Source organism: Leopardus geoffroyi, chromosome B2 (assembly GCF_018350155.1).
Source record: "Leopardus geoffroyi isolate Oge1 chromosome B2, O.geoffroyi_Oge1_pat1.0, whole genome shotgun sequence".
Taxonomy (NCBI): Eukaryota; Metazoa; Chordata; class Mammalia; order Carnivora; family Felidae; genus Leopardus; species Leopardus geoffroyi.
In genome coordinates, this window is record NC_059332.1 from 109,188,941 (window position 1) to 109,198,465 (window position 9,525).

Sequence of the window (9,525 nt, forward strand, 5' to 3'; positions counted from 1 at the left end):
AGAAAGGGGGAGACAGAATCCGAAGCAGGCTCCAGGCTCTGGGCCTTCAGCACAGAGCCTGACGCGTGGCTTGAACTTACAAACCGTGAGATCATCACCTGAGCCTAAGTTGGACTGAGCCACCCAGGCGCACCTATGCAGATATTTTCTTGAAGTGTGCTCTTAGTAACAAGATTTCTGAGGAAGTGAAGGAAAAAGAATTGGGCAGAAAGAAAATGCAAACTATGTTATAATGATGATATGGGACTCAGGAGATCATACAGGAAGCTCTAAAGCTGGGATGACTTTTCATTATGTGCCTAAAATTGAGGCAAAAGGACTGAGTCCTTGAAACCTTACAATGACTCTCTTGGGGTGCTTCCAAGAAGCGGATATGATCTTGTGCAAGTCAAGTCCCTTTGGTTAAAGACAATTGCTAGAGAAGGACTCAACTGTGAGCCAAAAGCAGCCAATATACCTGACAGCTGGGGAAATGAGTGCCTAGATCATGACAGGAGAGACCTGGGCAGTATACCTGAATATCCACTACAGTACGTCCCTAACATAATTTGGATGCAATTACTTTGTATAGTAAGTTTTCCCCATTTAAGAACAACTCAAATGTATTCATTTCCTGATAAAACTTCTAAGAAGAAAGTTAGTAGGGAAAAAATGTAACTCCCACCACTGCTTCTGATCTTATAGCCATCATCAATATGCATGATTCCCCTGCTTCCATAATCCACTCTAGATTCCCCTCACCCTCATCTAGTACCTCTACTGCGGTGGCCCAGAGTTTTATCCCTGATGATTCTGAGTCGCAGGTCACCATACCATTCTTGGACCATAATTGCTCCACTTGTATACTTACATTAAACTCACCCATATACCATGAAACGCCCTCAAGGAACACTTGGGAGCCAAATGCATTCTTCTTGCATCTATTATATAACAGTAGACTTTCCTCTCCCATAGTGATCAGGGCTAATTATTTTTGCCAACACAGTAACTTCCTTTGTTGCTTACTATTCTCTTGCCACAAGACACTTGAAGTGAATAGAAAACATCTATAGCTTAAAATTTAACAGGATTCATGCCATGTTTCCTGGTAAGCACATCCTCTCTCTGGGAAATAAAAACTCTAGTTTCTCAGAACCTAAAATTTGGGGTTGAAAAGCACAAATTCCCCAAGTGGATTACTAGGAATAATGATAAATTTGGTCACTCCTATTTTCACATTTTGGTTCCTGGAATTCTATATCCCTATAATGATAGTTGGCTTTGAGTACATAATGCTCAATCAGGTGCAACTTTAATATACTGTCCCATTGTTCTATAAGGTGAGTGGCTTCTAGATAGAACTTCCTTTGTTGTAAAGTGAGTCACTTAGTCCATTGGGATGTTATTTGCAATATCATGTCAGTAGATCACACATTCTGTCAGCTCATGAATAGTGATGCTGGCTGAGGCTCAGTGGCAGCAAATGCAAATATATACCCAGAATACGTGTTGGTTCCACCCTGGACCTGCTTTGACCCTCACCCAAAACTAAAAGCTTCCAGTCACTTGTGAGTGGGTCAGGGCACTATGCTGAAGTTTTGAGAATGATGAGATATAATAATTCATCCTATACTTTGGAGGGGATGGCCCCTCAGGCCCTGGACTACTCTGTAGATAAAAATTTCATTGATATAATGGACCAGTGATTTTTGTAGGGTTTAAATCCCATCTCTAGGGATGTCATATCCTATTTACCATTTCCATAAATCTCTGTGAGTCAATTCTCTGTGAGTCAGTACACACATACCCACATACACACACGAACACACACATACACACACACACACACACACACACACACCCCTCTGATATTGCCACTCATTATTTCACTTCAGATGGTTTAAGATAGTTAAGTGCTATGACATGGTTTCTATTATTTCAACATCCTATAATTTCCATTGCTATTAGGGAGCCCAGTTCTAGAACACCATCTCCTATCATCACTTGTGATCTACAGAAGGCAGCTATCACTGAGAAACTCAGTAATGCTGGTTCCTTTCACAAGAATATTTATTATTACTTTGAAAATGGGAGTGCCCTGTATATTCACAAAGTACATATGTCTAGGATGCTCACTTCCCTATGTCTTTTGATTTCTTCTTCTATTGTTTGCCATGGCAACTCTGGCATTTCTACATCACTTAGTATGGGCCAAGCTGCTAAGAGCCAATTTAATTCCATTTTAGTAGCATTTCCTGGGGTCTTTCACTGTTAAATTCTATATCGGAAGAGAGTATTCCCATATTAGGAGAGAGTACTCCCTTATCTAACTTAATGTTCTATTATTTCTTGATTCAGTTATCCCCAGAATCCAGTTCCACACATATTCTCCAGCTCCTTCTGGTTCATGTTGGCTAGGTCCCTTCTTTTACATAGTAAGCTGACCATTACCATGGTTGGGTTATGTTGACACTTGACAAAAGGAGAGATGAAGGAGAACATTTGTTGTCTATATTACGTTCAAGAAGAGTTAGAGAGTAGGCCACTTCTGTAGCTTGAGACAGTTAAAGGAATGTGAGGATTCAAGGTTTTGCAGTGTGTTGACCCAGATGTCCCTATCCCAAATCTCAGGATTCTGTACCTTCCCAATTAGCCCTGACCTTGATAAAGCAGACTTGCAGAGGCTTGCCGGCAAGACTTGTTCTACTTCCCTCATAATTAAGTCTGACGCCTAATTCTCAGCATGTTCTGTGTTCCATCTGCAGAAGATGCATCTACTCCTGTAGAATGTACCATTTGCCTTTATTAAATGTGAGCAATAAACCTGGATACAATTATTACCCTCAATATCTACACCCCTGAAATTTTAAAATATTGAAATTCTCTTCTTTGATTCAAACTTCCTCCTTCTAGAGCTGGACCTACTGATCCTGTTCTAACCTCAGCATAACTTAATGTTGACTCTATTTTCCTTTCCTGATTCATTCCCTTTGCTATGTAGTCTAAACCCATTTCAACTCTTTTCTTGCAAGTATTCACAAATCCTATGGCCTTTCCAACTTTCACCATGTCAACTTCTCTAATCAACCCTGGAAAAGCCACAATATATTTCTTATTTATTTCCTTTGGACTATGACACATTGCTGGAGAACATTCATGTAACAGTAGAAATCAGCTACAATAAAATTTGTAATTTTTATCTTCAATAGAGTCCTCAATGTTTTCTACGCACCACTGTATTCACCAATTTCTTCTAATATTCTTTGTCAATGGAATAAAGTTTTTTCAAACTAAATCTAATATGATCAATTCTTCGTTCTTAACAGATAATTAAACTCCTTTCTTTGTAACAAAAACAAAAACTCCTTTCTCTGTAAACAAACAAAAAAACAAGTCCACTTGATATTTTCTCCTTCAGCTTCATCTTATTTCCTATGTGTAATCTATAACATCATCGGTCCCAATCTCCCTCAGTGAGAAAAAAAAAATAGTTCTTTTCTTTTGCACACCAACATCTCCATCTATGATTTTTATTTAGGAGCTTTCTAACAACAGCAACAGTAATAGCTGTCATCTATGGAATGTTCACCTGCACCAGCCACTAGGATAAGAACTTTAATTGTAACATGTAATCTTCACCATAATGTTTAATTATCTCCATTTAATAAGTGACAAAACTGAGGCTTGCCCAAGTTTACACAGTTTCAAACCCTAGTGGTCTAGTGCCAGATCACACAAGATTAGCACTAACCAAACATTATTTTTTTTTAATTGTTTTTAATGTTTATTTATTTTTGAGAAAGAAAGAGAGAAAGAGAAAGGGAGGGAGGGGCAAAGAGACAGGGAGACAGAGAATCTGAAGCAGGCTCCAGGCTCTAAGCTGCCAACACAGAGCCGGACATGGGGCTCAAACCCATGAGCCATGAGATCATGACCTAAGTGGAAGTCGGATGCTTACCATCCAGGCACCCCAAACTTTCTTTCTTACTAATCCTGTCTATTCCCATCATGTTATTCTTGATCTCTAAACATGCTCAAGTGCTTTTATCTTAAAACTACCTTTCTTCAGTTTTTATTTCCCTTCAAACCACCATTCTAGCTTCTTCTACTCATTTAAGATGAAAAATAAGGTAGTATGCTCCTTAGAAAAATAAGGTAGTATGCCCCTCTGCCTCCACTTTCTTATCTCCAATTCATTCACCAATCTTCTACAGTCTGCCATATTCTTTCATTAATCTAATAAAATTGCCATCAACCACCTCCCTGAAATCCAGTAGCCACATGTCAATCCTGCTCAGCCTCTCTGTAGTATTTCATTCTTTTCTCATTCTAAAGTCATCTTCTCTTGACTCATGATACTATTCTTTCTTGGCTTTCCTTTTATTTCTTAAGTCCCCCTTCTCAGTCTTATTTACTGCTCTTTCTTACTAAAATGTTGGCCTCCTTGCCCTTATCTCTCATTACCCCTCCTTTATATGCACCTCAATACAAAAACTTTAAAGAGCTGATCACTGTCCTGAAGAAGTTTATTAAGCAGTTCACTGAACAATACTATACACAATACTCTAAACACATTCACAGAACTTATAGTGACCAGATATAAATTACTATACAAAGCATTATGGTACATTAAGTGTTTGAGGAAGCACAGGATAGAAGATTCAATTGTTAAGGTAATTCATTAAGGTAGATTTCTCAGAGGAGCTGTGTGTTGAAGAACCTGTGGAAAATGAATTCTCTCTCTCATCTACTTAACTTGGAAAAGATGATTATTCATTTTCCCTCATTCTCAAAGAGCCAAAGAAAACAATTCAGCTAGCTGCTTTAGTAATCAATCCTGTGTGTTTAATGATCCTTCAACTATTTTAATTTAATCATCCATGAAATCATTAAAAAAATGTCTGGTGAGTTTCAAATTCATAGTCTTTACCATCACTTTCCACATGACCCAAATTAAAACCAATTATATAAAATTTTCTCAGCTTTTATCAAATGCTAGAATAGGCAGATTTGAAGATGGCTGAATATTCTTTTTACAAATGATTTATTCATGTGCTCAAAGCCATCCTATGAATTACATATATTTCTTTGTCTTCTTCAGGCCCCACAGTCATAGTGTCATAACTATCCAGAGTTGGGGTCACACAGAAATGGCTCAAACCCCCACGTTTTTTTATTAGCAATATAACCTTCTGTTTATTACTTAAACTGAGTCTTCATTTTTTCATATATATGGCAACAAGTTACATATAGATATATACACACATATATATACATATACATATGTATATACATATATATTATATGTAATATAATTATGTATACATATATATGTACATATATTGTATACATATAATAATTAGGATATTGTTATGAGAATCACTGAGATAATTTTTATGAAAGAGCCTGACCTAAAGAGGATACTCTCTAAACACTGGTCTTCTCCCTTTCTTCCATTTCCATAGCAAATGGGGATTATTTTCTCTTTGCCTATTTTACCCTTCATTTATATAGCAAATAAATTATTAATTTTAAAAACAATCTTTAAATCGGGTTATTTCTAATTTGTTGGCACTATTAATGTATGGTAGTATGCCTTGCACCTCTAGCATATTGTGTTTGACATTCCCAAGAAAAATACATATACCTTCTGTTGAAGTCATTGTGTGCTATTACTGTAAGAGTTATGATAAAAATAATTATAAAGAAATTGTCAATCTATCACTATGATGGCTCTGCACACTTTCTTGCTGCATATTTTCTCCTTGCTATTTTATTAAAAGAAATATTAAATTAAATATAAAATATGCAATAAAATATTAATTTTTTTTACTATAGAGAAGGTAGTAAAAATTAAAAATCCAAGTAGGAAGGGGTACCTGAGGGCTGAGTCAGTTAAGTGTCCAAGTCTTGATTTCGGCTCAGGTCATGATCTCATGGTTCATGGGATCCAGACCCATATTGGGCTCTGTGCTGACAGTGCAGAGCATACAAGGGATTCTCTCTCACTCTCTCTGCTTCTCCCCCACTCACACTCGTGTTTTCTCTCTCTCAAAATAAACAGTTTTTTAAAAATCCAAGTAGGAAAATGTGCAAGAAAAATTATGTCTATGAGAATTTAGTGTATATTAAAATTTAGAATTACTGTATATGTGTTGTGGGAGTCCATAAAAAATATGGAAAAGACCTTCATAGACAAAATAGTTAAGTTGCCAAGATATCTCTAAAACCCAGTAAGAAGAACATGTTGTTATGGAAAAAGCTTAAAATTGGTAGCCACTGAGGGGCTCTACAGTAGGCCAAGGTTAATTTAATGATAAAGTTTAGTACTTTCAGGGGAAAAAAAGTGAATGTACTTTTTTTTGGTCCACTAAAAATGGACCACTAAAAATACAACATACTACAGAAATGGAAATGTCCATTTCCCTAGAAGAGAAAGAAATGGATTTGAAGGAGATCAATATTACTTAAAGAACAGAAAAACATGTAACTTATAAAACCAAGTCCATATGGGATTCATTCCAAAGGTGAAGAAAGTGGCAAATGTTAGGAGAAATCTCTATCTGCTATAATTCACATCTCCCTGTAAATTGAGATGGGACTTATAGGCTACCAAAAAAATGAACATAGCTCTATATAAAAAAGAACCTTTAAACCATAATGAAGATCTTGTTACTTTTATTTTCAGAGAGCAGCAGTCTTATAGAATGTGCTAGAATGTTTTTCTCTGACCCATTTTATCTCACAGTTTTTAGTTATTGGCTCTAAATGGTATGTCTCCTTCAGCAATTTCTAAATTTTTAAAGTTAACATTGCTTTGCATTTAAGATGCGTTGGCAAGGACTGTAATGAGAATTTTAAATTTGAATAAAACCTCTTGAAGTTCTAAATGAGGCCATCAAAGAGAACATTCACCAGATGGAAACAGTGATTGATCTAAAGCCTCGAGTCTTGTTTTTAATCTCTTGTTTTCCAGCAAAGAGAAATTTTACAGAATCTTCTTTCTTCTTAACGATTTAAACTAAAATACATAGTTAAAATGGAGGTACTATGGTATATTTATAGAACAGAAAGTAGAGAATCTTATGTCACATCCCAATCAAGAAATAGGGTACTCTAAAAACAATGTGCATACCTCTAGTTGCGGTTCCTGTTCTGTTGCTACTCCCAAATTAATTTTTCACTGCTGGATGGAGGGCACTCCCCAAAGTTCTCATGTCCCTAGATGATGGCCTATGTTTGAATCTAAGATTTTTCATCAAGCTCTGTGATTTCCTCTGATTCCTTGAGACTCTGTTACACTGCATTTCTCCCTTCCACCTAGACAGGACTTCTCCTCACTCTCTCCTTTTCCCATTTACCAGATGAGTAGAAAGGATGCTGAAAACGTAAAAGAGGGCAGAGGTACAGCTATAAAGAGTCTGGATGCCTGATCATGGATGTTAAGCTTTTGTATAAATAACAAATAAATTTTGGCAACTATCAGTTTGTTCTCTGTATTTACAGGTTGCCAAATTAAATATGTAAGGTTTATTTTATATCAATTATATTTCAGCAAAGTTATTTTTATAGCTTAGAAAAAATTTAAAAATAGCTTCATATAACATTCTGTTATATGCAATTTTTTTTGATAAATAATGTTCAAATACAGAATGCAATACCTTACCCAGCATGACATATAATAGGGATTCAGTAAACATTTGTTAAATTTCACTGCTTTTTAAATTTTTTTTTAATGTGTATTTATTTGAGAGAGAGAGAGAGAGAGAGAGAGAGAGAGAGAGAGTGTGAATAGGGGAGGGGCAGAGAGAGAGAGGGAAACAGAATCTGAAGCAAGCGGGCTCCAGGCTCTGCACTGTCAGCACAGAGCCGATGCAGGGCTCTAACTCAGACTGTGAGATCATGACCTGAGCTGAAGTCGGATGCTTAACCAACTGTGCCACCCAGACGCCCCATAATTTTACTGTTTTTTAACAAAGTGATTTTCCTCAGTAATAATTTCTCAGATAAAACTCAGGTAAAAATAAAGAAAAACAAATAAATTCTCATTGTGTTAACCCACTAAAATATTGGGTTGTTTATTATTATTATTATTATTATTATTATTATTATTATTATATCATTAGCAGTTAGCCTGACCTTTTCACATCAATATCTCCTTGAGAATTCCACGCATACAGAGTGAATTCAATGAAGAGAAAATTGTGGAAAACAGACTTCAGCTACTTGAGATAATTTCACAAATAAAATTTCAGCCTGATGTTGGTGTAATGTAGTTCTTCATGAAAACAATGACCAACCCTATCATTAGTGTCTGTTACGGTTAATTTTATGTGTCAAGTTAGCAAGAGCCCAGACACTTGGTTAACCACATCTGGATGTTCCTATGAAGGTATTTTTTAGATGAGATTAATATTTAAATCAGTACATTTTGAGTAAAGCAAATTACCATCCATAATGTGGGTGGGCCCCATCCAATCAGTTGAAGGAATTAAGAAAAAGAATGACCTACCCTGAAGAAATGGGAAGTCCATCATACTGCCTTTGGACTCAATTTGCAGCATCAACTCTTCCCTGGATCTCTAGCCTGCTTGTCCAACCTTGCAAATTTTTTACTCATAATCATGTGAACCAAATCCTTATAATTTCTCTCTCTCTCTCTCTCCCTCCCTTCCCCCACCCCACCCCACATACTCAGAGTCTGGATGCCTGTGTGTGTGTGTTTCTGTGTGTATATTTTAAAATAGACAGGTCCTAACAGAGATCAAATGTGAAAAAACATACCATTGCCAATTAGCCAATGTCGAGAAAAATGGCATCCTAGGTTCATTTTAGAATTAATACACTTGTCACAGAAATATGTTTAGATGTTCTTTATGAGTCCTGCTACTGTTTATTGTATCTAAGTTTATCCCCTCTTTTCAATTACAATTATAAACAATGAGTTAAAACTGAAAAAGGCTGACTCCAGAAGGTTCAAACAGAAAAGCATATGCACATGAATTAAGAGCAATATACCTTTTTTTTCTTTGAAAATTATTTACTGGGTGCTTGCTTCAGCAGCACATATACTGAAATGATACAGAGAAAATTAGCATGTTATCTTTGCAAGGATGACACAAAAATAACTTATTGGACATCTTCTCATATTGAGCAATGTGGAAAGCTTGAATAACATAAAGGTTGTAGAAACATGGTTCCTGCCTATGGTAAGTCATTTTTCAAAAAATATCAGGAACAATACTTCCTAACCTTCATGCTCTTTTACTATGTAATTCTGATATTCCTCCTACTGGAAGGCAGAGTCTATGTCTCCTCCTCTTGAATCTGGATGACCTTCTGCCTCAACAGAAGGTTGGGCTTGCCAGTTTGACTGCCTCTCAGATTTCACTGGGGGAAACAAACTGAACTAGAAGTTCAGCTTCCTTGACACTATTACTTTGTAGTGGCTTCCTATTTAATCTTCGATAAAACTTGAGCTGTCATTACTCTACAGTTTCCCCCAAAGGAGTTACTTTTTACTGAGATAGGACTAGATTTCCAAAT

At 36.3% G+C, this 9,525-nt stretch overlaps 1 pseudogene; it reads left to right on the forward strand.

The window, feature by feature from the left end:
- Nucleotides 1-9,026: 9,026 nt before the first annotated feature.
- LOC123610043 lies at nucleotides 9,027-9,127 on the forward strand (annotated as a pseudogene).
- The last annotated feature ends 398 nt before the right edge of the window (nucleotides 9,128-9,525 follow it).